This window comes from Chlorocebus sabaeus, chromosome 4 (assembly GCF_047675955.1).
Source record: "Chlorocebus sabaeus isolate Y175 chromosome 4, mChlSab1.0.hap1, whole genome shotgun sequence".
Lineage (NCBI taxonomy): Eukaryota > Metazoa > Chordata > Mammalia > Primates > Cercopithecidae > Chlorocebus > Chlorocebus sabaeus.
The window spans coordinates 35,817,738-35,829,776 of NC_132907.1; the positions used below are offsets into that span (position 1 = coordinate 35,817,738).

Here is a 12,039-nt window from a genome sequence, read left to right on the forward strand (position 1 = left end):
TCAACCAACAGCTTATACCCCTTCAAAGGGATCTCAAATTATATTTGATCCTGAGTTGTTGCTATAATAAATTTAGAGCTGGAGAAAAATAGTCATTGTAATTATTTTATTATTAGAGACCAACTTACATATGCTGAATAAATAAAAACAAAATGAGAGTTAATTCTGTGCAAAATTCACCATCAATTTTGATGAAATTTCCTATTGATACTTCCAAGTACAGTAGACCTTTTGTATCCATGGATTCCACATCTGTGTATTCAATCCAAAATTGTTTTTTAATAATATGGTTGTGTATATACTGAACATGTACAGACTTTTCTTGTCATTCCCTAAACAATACAGCATAGTAACTATTGACATAACATTTACATTGTACTAGGTATAAGTAATCTGGAGATGATTTAAAGTATATTGATGTGTGTAGGTTATATACAAATACTATGTCATTTTATATAAGGAACTTGAACATCCATGGATTTTGACATCTGCAGGGAGTCCCGGAACCACTCCCCAGAGATCCTGAGGGACCACTGTAATCTAATTGAGGCCAAGTTTCATGGGTTTGTATCCTCTTAAGTACCTGGGGGGAAAAACTGTCTGATTTTTTTTTTGAAGTTTTAGTATACTGTATATTTTAATTTTCAAAGAAAGGAAAACGGAAATTTTATGATCTGTGTCAATAGAAGTGTTAATATAAAAAGCAAAGAAATGCCTAGGTAAATATTGGCCTGGTAATAAACATTCTGCAATGCTGCTTCATGGGAAATATGCTTTACCTTGCTACTCAAAATGTGATCCATGAACCAGCAGTATGAACATCACCTGGACTTGGTAGAAATTCTTGGACCCCACCCTGACCTAGTGACTCACCATTTGCATTGCAGTAAGATCCCGGGTGATTCATATGTGTATTCAATGTGTGAGGCACTGCACCGGGGCCATACCTGGGGCCCGCATGAAACACACCAAGCATTGTATGTTCTTTACATCCTGACAAGTCCGTATGAACTCACATTATTCTGAATACAGTGCACTAGCATATCTATCATGTTTTGAAAAGCTATTTTCATCAAGGGAGTTTAGTTTCTGGTGCTCAGGAGATACCTACAGAGAAGTAGACAGTGTCATGCTGTTGAGAATCTATCAAGCCTTTTGGTCGTATAATGTTTGTATTTCAAAACCTTAAATTGGTCAACATATTTTTTAATATTTAATAGTTGAGGGATGAAGAGGACAGAAGTTTAATTAGTTCAAAGGAAGGTAAATTGGGAAGGAAACAAATTTTTTGTTGAACCCGAATTTTCAGAATGAAAGAAGACACCAGTGCCCTGTGGTTCAGTGCTAACACAGCTGTGATGTGACCCTTCAAAGGTCAATGCTTGTGCCCCCATTGCTGGCCATCCTTCTCCTGGTCAATGTTGATGTGTCATTGGCTGGCTCTGTGTTGCTGGCTTGGTCTTGCTTTCACTGAACTTTGGCCTCCACAAAACTTCTAAGTAGCATTACTCCTACTTGTTAATCTTGGAAACACACAGGGTGAGTGAAATTCCATTTTCTTTCTTTTTTTTTGAATGATTAATAGATGATTTATTTAAGTAAGAATCCATATAGTCATCATTGCCAGACTTAATATGAGATGTTAAATGTTCCATCCAATTTTCCTTCCTGGATAAGTTTTTCTTTTCTATCCCTGTCAGTTTTGAAAACATAATACCAGAAGAAGAGGGGCCCAATTCCACACAGAGCTTCCAAGAGTGAGTTTTTAGGAGTGAGTCTGAAATTAGGATAGACATTTGCTGATCTCAAATCAAGGCAAGATCTTCAGTGAGCTCTTGGCGGTTAGGGTTGTTGTACTGAAGCAGGTAGTCTTGTTTCAACTGGGCTCTTATGGCCAACCGTTCAGCTTGCATCTGCCAGGCTTCCAGAGATATGTCATATTCAGCTGAGGGTCAAGGACAGAGTGGTGAGGTGCGACGGAGTATACTTTGGGAATGACATTTTGGTGAGCCAGTGCACAACTGCCTGAAATTCCATTTTCATGTGACACTTTTGTTTCTGTAACCATCAGGTCTGTTCCCTATGTTTTTTATTCCTTAAGTTGGCTACCATTATACTATCACATCTCTTTCCTTTTCTAGTGACTCCCCATTAGGCTAGCTCCTATCTCATAACCTCCTTTTGTAATTTAACGGCCCAAAGATGAGCAAATTCCAGAAATTCCTAAAGTAATTCAATTAGCTCACGGCATCATAGAGACTCTTTTTTTCATTGCCTCATCCTGGGGGTGATTTATCAATGAAAATGACTTTAGTTTAGGTACACGCTGGCTGCCTCATCGTATCATTGTGACATCATGCACTTAACTAAAAGGGCTTGACTTAGGCATCATCTCCTTCTCTCTCGGCAGCTGCTCAGTTAGATGTTTTTGTTTTAACCAAAGGGCAGGACTTCAAATATGAACCTATTTAACTCCATCTGGTTATATTTAGGCCTTATGCTCTTTTTATATCCTGATTCTGTCATCCATTCTCTTAGCTGTCCTTCCCAGTTCGATGTAATATTATTTTCTCAAACTATACCCTTTTCCATAATAAAGATTGTCACTGCTCCCTCAGGCTTCCTTAAGCAAGCTTTATAATATGTCTGATGGAATCTCTGTTTCTGATTGTACTCAGTATAGATTTGTTTCCTGGCACACATGTATGTGTTCTTCAATATGTCACTTAATCACAGTGCCCCTTTTAGATTACAAACTCCTGTCACCAAGGGTTTTGTTCCCTCTTTTCAAAGCAGAACTTAAAAGAATTTTGCTTACCTTTACATCATTGACTTTAACTGTTCACATCATTGACTTTAACTGGATGATGGTTGACGACTGATGGCCAACTAACAAAAAAGGAGTTGAGGAATTGAGGTTTCGGATATAACAGAAGGATACTTAAGACTTTTAATGAATAAATAAACTAATTTTTCTTAGCAAAATGGTTCAGATAAAAGTAAGAGTGCGTCAGAGAAGGCTGTCATTGGTTTATTTGTTATATTCCTAGCTGATGGTGATTGTATGTTAGCCAAATATCTTGCATTTGATTTTAAAACAAATCAGAAGTAGATGACTCAGAAATGGTGACAATAAAATTATAGATAAGCCCCTTGCTACAGCAGCTCTTATTAATTAAATATCTGAGACAGAAGAATTAAAAGAGAAGAAAGTGGTATACAATTTGGAAGGCTGGCCATAAAAGTATTTCTTTCAGCTGGAGACACTTTACCTGCTTAAATATATAAAATTTTTGAAGAAATAAGAATAGATCTTATTTTACTTTGCAATGAAGGCTTGAAATATTTGAAAGTTCACTTTATTGCAATAGGATTAAGTACATCAAACTTCATTCTTATCTCTCAAATATTAGGAGTGTAACTTTCAACTGAACTTCTTTACCTGCTGTAATATACTCTACTACAGTGATATTTTAAAATGAATACTTTGCGAACATAGTACTAGAATATGGATAGTGTTTTGGATATTTTAATAGCCTTACAGGATTAAAAAAAGGATCTTATAAAAAGTATGTGTAGTACCATTCAATTTTTACAAATTTATGCATTTGCTTATTCATATATGTAAATTGAAAATTTACATATAAGCTTATACTGAGAAAAAGATAAATGTTGTAAACACACTTGCACGCATGCACACACCATAACAACCACCATGCCGTTCAGTGATTATTTCAGGGTAAGTACAATTGCAGAAATTTTACATAGTCACGTTTTGCCTGTATTTTCTGTTATAAGCTTTTGTTTTGGCATAAGAAGAAAATAATCGGCCGGGCGCGGTGGCTCAAGCCTGTAATCCCTACACTTTGGGAGGCCGAGACGGGCGGATCACGAGGTCAGGAGATCGAGACCATCCTGGCTAACATGGTGAAACCCCGTCTCTACTAAAAAATACAAAAAACTAGCCGGGCGCGGTGGCCGGCACCTGCAATCCCGGCTACTCAGGAGGCTGAGGCAGGAGAATGGCGTAAACCCGGGAGGCGGAGCTTGCAGTGAGCTGAGATCTGGCCACTGCACTCCAGTCTGGGCGACAGAGCGAGATTCCGTCTCAAAAAAAAAAAAAAGAAGAAAATAAATTTTAAAATTTCCCAAAACCATTCTTTGTTATAGTCAAAAATTAAAATGAACAGTGTCTATCAATAGGAGAATGGCTATACAAACAAAAAAGGACAAATAAGAAATAAAATTGGCCAGGTATGGTGGCTCATGCCTGTAATCCCAGCACTTTGGGAGGCCAAGGCTGGTGGATTGTTTGAGCCCAGGAGTTTGAGACCAGCCTGGGCAATATGGCAAAACCCCATCTCTACAAAAAAAATACAAAATAATTAGCCAAGCGTGGTGGCATGCGCATGTAGTCCCTAGCTACTAGGGTGGCTGAGGTGGGAGAATTGCTTGAGCCTGAGAGGCGGAGGTTGCAGTGAACAGAGATCACGCCACTGTACTCCAGCCAGGGAGATAGAGCAAGACCCTGTCTCAAAAATAAATAAATAAATAAAATTAAACAATGGGAAAAGATTCCTGTTGCCATTTTAAATGTTGATCAACATTCAAATTTTCTGTGGTTTTAGATAACAAGACATGTCAACCTCCTGAAACAGTCATTGATGTAAATAATAAGAATATATAGGCATTTGACTTTACCTGAGTTTAAAAGTAGAGAGAAAAGATGCACTGAAGCACGCATACAATTATTATCTAAACATATCCTCCAGTTTCAGTGTTTTTTAATCAAACCACCAGGAGAATGGTGCAGCAGACAATGCCAGTCCATGTCTCCCCCTTCATGGTCCCTTAGTTGTCATTGATGGGTGACTGCAGAGAACCATAGGGATTTGAAGACCTAACAGAGATATGTTTTACATTGAGAGTGGACATAAGCTCCTCGTTGCCTCATTGTGGTTTGCACTTCAAGCTGCAGCGTATACTTTTTCTAAGCTGTGTGGTCTGCCTTCCTAGAACTGCATGCCCTGTACTGTTATTTGAGAATGTTTATCTAGTGAGGAGTGCTGCGTTGCTCCACTGTGCATCACAGGGCACAGGAAGCAATGGTATGACATTTTTGCTGCACATCTATTTTTGAATATTCTTAAAAGATGAAAATGTTAATCACTACAAGGGTGTATTAGTCCATTCTCATGCTGCTATAAAGAACTACTTGAGATTGGATAATTTATAAAGGAAACAGGTTTCGTTGACTCACAGTTCCGCATGGCTGGAAAGTTCAGGAAACTTAAAATCATGGTGGAAGGGGGCACAAACATGTCCTTATTCACATGGCAGCAGGAGAGAGAAGTGCAGAGTGAAGGGGGAAAAAGTCCCCTATAAAACTATCAGATCTCCTGAGAAGTCACTCACTATCATGAGAACAGCAGGGGGAACTGCTCCCATGATATAATCCCCTCCCATGAGGTTCCTTCTCCCAAAACATGGGGATTACAATTTGGATTACAATTCGAGATTTGGGTGAGGACACAGAGCCAGATCATATCATTCCACCTTTTGCCCCTCCAAAATCTCATCTTTCTCACTTTTCAAAACACAATTATGACTTTCCAACAGTCTCCCAAAGTCTTGACTCATTTCAGCATTAACTAGGTAGTCCAAGTCCAAAGTCTCAACTGAGACAAGGCAAGTCCCTTCCGCCTATGAGACTGTAAAATCAAAAGCAAGTTAGTTACTTCCTAGATACAGTGGAGGTACAGGCACTGGGTAAATACACTCATTCCAAATAGGAGAAATTGGCCAGAACAAAGGGGCTATAGACCCCATGCAAGTCCAAAATCCAATAGGGCAGTCATTAAACATTAAAATTCCAAAATGATCTCCTTTGACTCCATGTCTTACATCCAGGTCACGCTGTTGCAAGAGGTGGGCCCCCACCACTTTGGGAAGCTCCACCCTTGTAGTTTTTCAGGGTACAGCCCCACTCCTGGCTGCTTTCATGGGCTGGCATTGAGTGTCTAAAGCTTTTCCAGGTGCACAGTGCAAGCTCTTGGTGGATCAACCATTCTGGGGTCTGGAGGATGGTTGCCCTGTTACCACAGCTCCACTATACAGTGCCCCAGTGGGAACTCTGTGTGGGAGCTTGCACCCCACATTTTCCTACTGCACTGCCCCAGCAGAAGTTCTCCACGAGGGCCCCGTCCCTGCAGCAGGCTCTTGCCTGGACATCCAGGCATTTCCATACATCCTCTGAAATCTAGGTAGAGGTTCTCAAACCTCAGTTCTTGACTTCTATGCACCTGCAGGCCCAACACCACGTGTAAGCTGCTAAGCCCTGAGGCTTGGACCTTCTAAAGCAATGACCTGAGCTGTATGTTGGCCCCTTTTAGCCATGGTTGGAACTGAAGCAGCTGGGATGCAGGGCTGCACAGAGCAGGGGGACCCTAGGCCCACCCTACAAAATAAGGTCTTTCCTCCTTGGCCTCCAGGCCTGTAATAGGAGGGGCTGCTGTGAAGGCCTCTAACAGGCCCTAGAGACATTTTCCTCATTGTCTTGGTGATTAACATTCAGCCCCTCATTACTTATGCAAATTTCTGCAGCTGGCTGGAATTTCTCCCCAGAAAATGAGTTTTTCTTTTCTATCACATCATCAGGTTGCACATTTCTCAAACTTTTATGGTGCGCTTCCTTTTGAATTTTCTTCCACCAGATACTCTAAATCATCTCTCTAATTCACAGTTCCACAGGTCTCTAGGGCAGGGACAAAATGCCACCAGCCTCTTTGCTAAGCATAGCAAGAGTGACCTTTGCTCCAGTTTCTAACAAGTTCTTCATCTCCCTCTCAGACCAATTTAGCCTGGACTTCTTTGTTCATATCACTATAAGCATTTTGGTCAAAGCCATTCAACAAGTCTCTCAGATATTCCAAACTTTCCCATGTCTTTGTGTCTTCTGAGCCCTCCAAGTCTCTAGGAAGTTGCAAAGTTTCCCACATTTTCCTGTCTTCTGAGCCCTCCAACCTCTTCCTGTTACCCAGTTCCAAAATCGCTTCCACATTCTCAGGTATCTGCAGTAGTGCCACACTACTCTCAGTACCAGCTTACTGTACTAATCCATTCTCACACTGCTATAATGAACTGCCTGAGACTGGGTAATTTGTAAAGGAAACAGGTTTAATTGACTCACAGTTCCGCATGACTGGGGAGGCTTCAGGAAACTTACAGTCATGGTGGAAGGGGAAGGAAACATGTTCTTCTTCACATGGCAGCAGGAGAGAGAAGTGTAGAGCAGAGGGGGAAAAAGCCCCTTATAAAACCATCAGAGCTCCAGAGAAGTCACTCACTATTATTAGAACAGCATGGGGGAATCTCTTCCGTGATCTAATCACCTCCCATGAGGACCCTCCCCCAAAACATGGGGATTACAATTTGGATTACAATTCAAGTTGAGATTTGGTTGAGGACACAGAACTAGACCATATCAAAGAGTTTGCTTTGGTAAAAGAAAGTGTATCTTTTTATTTACTTATTTACAAAGCAGCTTATTAAAGTAATTAAATAGTTTTCATAGGGGCAGCCTTTTTTTCTACTTTCTATATTAGTAAGTGACCATCTATGATTGTAATACAACTGAGGTTTCCCAAGAGCGAATGTAGCACAAAATAAGGTGTACTATCTACCCTGTAAGAAATGTTGTGCAGTGAACCAACTCCAGCACAGATGTGGAGCTCTCTCAGAAAAAATATGGGAAATTTAAATATGTGAAATTCAAATGGAAACAGAGAACTCAATTTAGAGTTTAGTTTGCATAATATCTTAGAAATGTTTTCGTGGTTCAAAACTGGTATTTGATAACTGTGTTAGACCTATAAACATTCACAAAACATCCCTATAATTTTCAGGTACAAAACACTAGTATGGATTTTAAAGTTCAGTGTGGACCACAGGGCTTCTGCTTTTGCAGGTGTACCTTGATTTACATCCTTTCAATTCAGGGAGGGTGGGTGTATGAGAGCAAAATGTATGTATAAGGTAAGAAGAAAAGAGAAATGAGAGAGAGAAGCAGAAGATAGTGAGCCATCAATAATGATATTAGTTGGCATTCATTTCAAAAGCCAACCACCCCAATTTAGAGGATTTGCATTTAGGACTAATTAAATTATAACCTAATTGAGCAGGGACTGAGTTAGGCCTACTGATAGTGCTTCATAAATATTCACATTAACAATAATACAAGATGTTCCTTTTCAAGGCTAAAACTTTGTCTAAATGGTATATACACCTTGTGAGTCTTGGGAAGTCAATATTGTTCCATTCCTGAATTTTTCTATCCCTTTTAAGGTTAATTCTTACTCAAGTGAACCGAAACTTTCCCTATAGCAATAGAGGTCCTCTGTAAGCAATTTTACTCCACAAGATTCTTTGCCCAGGTGAGAACAGATATTACAAATTGTTGGCGATTCTTCCAGGTCTCTTGGAAATAAAAGATCTTCTCAAATTGTAGCTTTGGTGCATTAATAGTTACTCTGGGGGCCTAAATGAGTTAGTTAACATGCAGCTTAAACATCTGTGGCACACCCAGAAGTAACTCAGGACTGGGGAATTTGCCCTCCCCTGCTACTCAATTGCCGTTTGTGTAAAATAGTGGACAGTGACACTGTTTGTTTGTGGCTAGCAACTGTCTCTAAGTCTTGGGTTTAATTGGAGAATAAAGTGCACTCAAATACCCTGAGCATACATATAAGAGTATTTACCATGATTCATAAGACTTGCTTTAAAAGTATACTCCAAATAAATACCCTCTTAAATTTAATTTTTCTCACATTTCTATGTGGTTATTCATAGTTCAAGAGCAAATATTTAAAATATGTAAATGATAGCCATTCAATTAACTATTCCAGATTTTAATTTTTTTCACCAAGGAGCTGAATTGATTCTCAAATATACGTTACATGAACTCTGTTTAAAGTGTACTGTATTTTTTAAATTTGTGAACATGGGAAATTATACAATGTTCTATAGTAATTTCAAACCTGAATTTTCTTTTAATTTCAGTGAAAACTTGTTCCTATTCGATGTTCTTTTTAACATCTCTAAGAGCCAGTTGTACCTTATCTGAAATGTAAATTAGTGTAAAAACCCTTTCATTCTCAATAATTATCAGCTACTATCTTTTTAGCTTCGTGTTCATCAATAGTAAACATCCAACCTTCAACGGTTAACAAATATTTAAGTGTTTACCATGTACCAGACACTTTTATACATTCTGGGGTGACAGATCTAGAATTACAAGTGTATCAAATATTATGACAGACAGGTGGAAGCTGCCACAGGATCAAATAAGAAGAGGACATAAACTTAACTGTAGAGATAGTTTGGGGAGGGAGGAAGAAGTTAGTGTTAGAACAGGCAACTTTTAAAGAACTGACCAGGAGGTTATGCAATTTGGAGTAAAGTGGGGAAAGAGTGTCAGGAAATGAGGTTGAAACAGATAATATAAGATTTGCTATTTATTCAAAAAGAGTTTAGAGGCCAGTAATTGACTGGGAGAAGAATGGTGCACAAAGGGACAAGTGTTGACCTGCCAGGCCGATTAGAAAGCTGTATCTATAGGTAAAGGCAAGAGATGAGGATGACGTGGATTAGGAAACAAAAAAATCCTCTCTTTTACCTGCAAAAATAGCTGTTGGCTTTGTGTCCCTTCCATACCAGTCTTGGGGTCTCCACATTTCCATCAAGAGACTGGGTAGTTATACATCTGTTTTTATTTTCACTCTGACCTGACTGCTTTATGCAAGATGGGCCAAGTCTCCCTTATACATGAGGAATGCCCTGATGTAAAGACAAGACATCTTCTCCTCCAACCACCTTTCTTCCAGGTGTACCTGCCTTAATTCCTCTTCCCCCATTCTCAATGGTGCATCATTCTCTACTGCTCTCCTAGTCCTGCCTCAGTTTTCAATTAGTTTTATTTTGCAGCAGATATTTTTTTTAGTAGTGATCTCCTATTGTTCCTTTATCTCCCTTGAAAGGTACCTAATTAACCCCAGTAAACCTTCATGATGCCAGCATGTCTGTTCATCCTAGGAGTGTAAATGATCCTTGTATATCTATAGGAACGTTTCTATGCCAGTTTTTGAAACTGAGGAATTTCTTATACACACACACACACACATACACACACACACGTGTATATATGTATATATGTATATATATGTATATGTGTGTATGTGTGCACATACATATTCCATTAGTTATGAACAGCTCTTTTTTATCACTTAAAAGCAACAAAATAATCAAAATATTGACATTATTCAGTGAATTGATAGTTGAAATGTAAAGATTTCAGAATGTTTTACTGATTTAAAAATGAAAGTTATGTAGTAAATACTGAGCCCTTTCCTAATCCTGATTTCCTAAATCTAACTTATATTGAATTTCTTTTTTTTTAAATAAAGTTTCCATGAAACTTGGCCTCTTTCCTGTCATCTTAAATCTATTCTCCTCTTGTACTTCTCTTAGTTCTACTTCTTTCACGTGAAGTACATTCTAATGTGAACCTCAGTTTCTCTGAGAGGCCCCTCACCACAATGTCCATGCCTTTCTGTGCTTCCCACATAGATCTTCTTGCCCCAAATACCTACTGTGAGCCTTCTTTCCTCTGTGCCTGTCGTTATTCCACTCATCTGAAATCAGTCGCACAAACCTTTTAAGCACCTTTCTCAGGCACTGTGGTCAGTAAAGTTTACAAACGATGGCCAGTCACTGACAACAAATTTGGGGCAGGGAGAACAGCCCCATCCCCATAAATGGTCTCATGTTTCTTTTTTTCTTTGTTTGTTGTTTTGACAGAATCTCACTCTGTTGCCCAGGCTGGAGTGCAGTAGTGTGATCTGGGCTCACTGTAACCTCTGCCTGCCAGGTTCAAGTGATTCTCCTGCGTTAACCTCCAAAGTAGCTGGGACTACAAGTGCCGGCCACCACACCCAGCTAATTTTTTTGTATTTTAAGTAGAGATGAGGTTTTACCTGACCTCAAGTGATCCCCCCACCGCCTCAGCCTCCCAAAGAGCTGGGATTACAGGCCTGAGGTACCATGTCCCACGCATAGATAGCCTCATTTATAAACCATAAATGTATAAATGCTGAGATAGAGATTTGTGTGTGTGTGTGTATTTGGGGGGTGGTGGATACACTTTACCCAACAAATCCAATATTTCTTACTACTTCCTATGCTTACCACAAGACTATGATATCATCTTTCTCTTAAATTGATGGAAATGCTCTCCTAACCAGTTTTCTGACTGGTGCTTTTGCCCATCCAGTCTAATCTTCTCATAGCAGAGTTATTCTACAAAAACAGCAATTAGTTCACATCGTGTTGCTCTCTGCTCAAAGTCATCCAATGGCATGCCATCTAGAGTCAAAGTCAAATTCTTGCTATGTCTGTTAAACTTCTACATGATCTATGTCTACCACACCTTTCAAGTGACCTGGATCTGACATCTTCTCAAACCACTGTCCGCCTCACCCACTCACTTCTCCACTCTGACTTCATTAGTGTTCCCTGAATGTGCCAAGCATGTTCTACATCACAGCCTTTGCACTACCTGTTCCCAGTGCTGGGAATTCTCTTCTCTAAGTATCTGCATGGCTGGTTCCACCCTGCCCTTAAGATCGTTGCTCATATGTTACTTTAGCAGTAATCCTTTCCTATTCATACTTTTTCTTCACCTTGACACTCCCTGCTGTATTTTTCTTCGTAACACCTATGACCTACTGTATCTTTTGTTATCTGTTTATTGACTGTCTTTCTCCAACAAGAATGTAAGCTGTATAAGGGCAAGAGCTTTTGTCTGTTTTTTCACTGTTGTATCCTCTGTGCGTAGAATGGTACCTGTCACGTAATAGGTGCTCAGTGAATATTTGCTAAAGGATGGAAAGAAGAAGGGAAGAGGTGGAAGGAGGGAGAGAGAGAAAGAGGAAAGTTGAAAGAAGAAAGGAAGGGAAGAAAGATGGTAGGGAAGAAGGAAGGACA

General features: G+C 39.5%; 1 protein-coding gene and 1 pseudogene across 4 annotated transcripts in view; one reads left to right on the forward strand and one right to left on the reverse strand.

Moving 5' to 3' along the window:
- The window catches only part of PDE4D (phosphodiesterase 4D), an 814,938-nt gene that overhangs the window by 249,352 nt on the left and 553,547 nt on the right, over positions 1 to 12,039 (forward strand). The window lies entirely within an intron of this gene.
- Positions 1,630 to 2,001, reverse strand: LOC119618339 (NADH dehydrogenase [ubiquinone] 1 beta subcomplex subunit 4 pseudogene; annotated as a pseudogene).